This window comes from Microtus ochrogaster, unplaced genomic scaffold (genome assembly GCF_000317375.1).
Source record: "Microtus ochrogaster isolate Prairie Vole_2 unplaced genomic scaffold, MicOch1.0 UNK114, whole genome shotgun sequence".
NCBI classification, from domain to species: domain Eukaryota; kingdom Metazoa; phylum Chordata; class Mammalia; order Rodentia; family Cricetidae; genus Microtus; species Microtus ochrogaster.
In genome coordinates this window covers 881,431-884,636 of record NW_004949212.1, presented here as the reverse complement: position 1 = coordinate 884,636, position 3,206 = coordinate 881,431, and positions in this window count along the sequence as shown.

Sequence of the window (3,206 nt, the reverse complement as noted above, 5' to 3'; positions counted from 1 at the left end):
TTAAATCAACCCATTCCTATTATTTTGTATTTTACCATGAGGCTTGTGGTTTACTAGTAAGTTTCCAGGGATTCTTTCTCCTTCAGCAGCTACAGGGTGTTGCTCAGACTTTGTCTTCTTTTCCCAAACCCTATCCCTGACACTAACCAAAGCAGCATATTTTTAACCAATGGTAATAAAACACATTCACAGCATACAGAGGGGAATCCCACATCACCTCTCCTTTTCTGTTAAATAAAACGGAATAGTTTAACTTTAACATAGTTAAATTATATATAATAAAATAAGTATCAATCCAGAATTACAGTTACAATATTTATGTCTATTTTATCATTCATCACAGGTAAGGAAAACTATAAATATAAGTATCTATTCTTCATCTTCATCAAAGACCCAAGAAGGGTATACTATTACCTAAGTAAATGGAAAGTGCAATGTAAGCAATTACAAAACTCTAGAATTGAGAGATGTCTACTTGCCTGGACAGACACCCAAAGTTCTTCTGTAACACTGGGGCATTCAGCTTCAGCCTACAGGCCCATAGTATTGGATAGATATTTCCATGAAGCAGGAAATTTCAAAAACCATTCTGCATATATTGACAGGTTGTTAGTCACATTCTTCTGTGTCCTGTATAATATTTGCCAGACTGTTTCATGAAGCAGAAAGCCTGAATGACTGTCTCATCCTCTTTTGGCAACTTCAGTAGTCATTTTTCTGTGCATCCTTCATGTCCAGTTCATATGCATACCATCAAGCAGTTCAGGCAAGAATAGTTTCTTGCTGAAATTGCTAGCTAACTCAATAATGAGAATCTTTGATGCCTTTAATCTTCTTGAAGTAAGTTGGTGCTACCAGGAGCAGAGGTGTCTCATTGTTATGAAAAGTCCTAAGTTTATTTAAACATTGACATGCCATAATCTTTAAATCTTTGAAAGGTTTGAAGAATATCTATCCATCTGAAATATGTTTCTGTACATCTAGAATACCTAACTAACATGACTACAAGCCTGACAATTATAGATGACTATCTATTAACCTGTATTTCTTAACTGTACACTACATTTTTAATGAACTGCCCAAACACAATACCTTAATCAAGAGCAGACATAAAAAAGAGCAGACATATGTTTATAGTAAAATTAAACTTAAATTTGTATCAATAAGCCAAAATCCATACAAGTGCAAAGTATTAATCTCTATATAATATCCTCCTTTAAATGTAAACAAACATTTATAAACAATCATTTAAAAAATATGGGTGTTGTTCTCTAGACTACTTCCTATTGATTGGGGAGTTGTGAACCAGGTCTTTTAAGGGATATCTTGTATGATAGGTCCTTCTCAGTCAGCAGTCCTGAAGCTGTCTTGAATATTGGACTATCTGGGCCACTACTTCAGGCTGTCTTATCTTCAAACCATATTAGCTGGTAAGGAATCCATAGCTTTCTATCCTCTGTGGAAACAAAAGCAGAAACCTTTTCAAAACAACATATACTTAGACCCAAATTTCGAAGTAAAGCTATGTTTAAAACATATATGTTGGCTTAGTTTTGCAGCCTGTACAATGAAATATTTCTCTGCATTTCTCTCATTCACAGTCAAAAAATTCAAAGAAAACACAATAATATACATAACACTGACTCTCTGTCTATTTTCCAACTTCATATGCCTATTTTTCTTCACTCCTTTCATCTTGGAGTTTCTGTACTCTTTCTTTTTAAAGACTTCATTTTATTCTTTAAAACTATTTATTTCTTCTTATAACTGTCTTTATATAACTCTTTTTCTTCTCCCTTTCAAGCCTACATATATTCATCCATACTGTGACCCATTTAAATGTCTTTTTAATCTAAATTTGTCTTCATTATGTATATACTTGTAATTATTTTTTGATCAGGAACACTTTATTTACAATGCAAAATAGACATGGCTAGGACCAACTCTGCTGCCCTACCTGTTCACTTTGCCCAGTCCAACATGGCAGAGGAAAGTTCACTGCTTCTGAGAGTCCTGCACATCACCAAAGCTCCAGGGTCACAGCAGGTCGATGTCACCACTACACAATTTGTAACATGTGGCTCACATACCCCATTTAAGTCCCTGGTCTCTTGAGTCAGAAACGTTTGTGCAACTAGCACAAACCAAGAAGCCTTCTCCTAAAGAAGCTGCACAGCCTTTGTTGCCAATGCTGAGACAGGAAGACCTCTCTTTAAGGAGACTTGGCATCTCTGCTCACTGCCAGCAAACAGTGCCCATCAAAAAACAAACAAACAAAATGTGGCTACCAAGAAGCTGTGTTAAACTCTGCTTTTGGTGTGTGTGTATCTATAATTTTTCTATGCTCTCTCAGGTTTTATGTACATATAGCTGCCCACACATTGGCTCACCAGTTTGTTGATGGATGCTGCTTCTTTGTTCCCCACCATCCAGACCTGAAACAATCACAGAAACGGCATTAATTAAAACACTGCTCGACGTATTATCTCAGGCAAGGTTTACATCTTAAATTAGCCCATTTCTATTATTTTATATTTTTTCCATGAGGTTTGTGGTTTACTGGAAAAGTTCTGGGATGTCTGTCTCCTTTGCATCTACCTGATATCTCCAAAAATCCTCCTTCTTTTCTCCTCTATCTCTTCTTGTAATTCCTGCTTTGCTCTATTCTGGCCTGCCATAGGATCAAAGTAGGTTCTTTATTAACCAAAGCTAACAAAACATATTCACAGCATACAGAGGGGGATCCCATATCTTGGGCAAGGTTTCTGTTTTTGACTTTGCAGGAAAATACCTATCTTTTAAAAGTCAAGGGAACTTGTACATCTATATGCCTAAAGAAGAAAAGAGAGCTATCCAGAAAGAATCACCAAGCAAAGAAAATCTGACTTATGATACCAGTATTTTCTGCAGGGTAAAATCTCACTCTCTAAACGTGCATCTTCCCTACTTCTCAGTACAATGATAGTTGCAACTCACTTAAAAATATGAGCTGGCTTTGAAGTTGGATGGTGGCTCTCCTCTCAGTCCAAGCATGTTGACAAAAAAAAATTTGGCTTCTTTCTCTTAATAGGAAACACCAGGTATGGGACAGAAGTAAGATAAAATCTAGGGACTAAGGTTATCAAAACTATGCTTTTCAAAAGTTTTACTTTCTTCATACCTATTTTTATCTTTATGGTACCTTTTCTGAATATATGTTTGTTGAC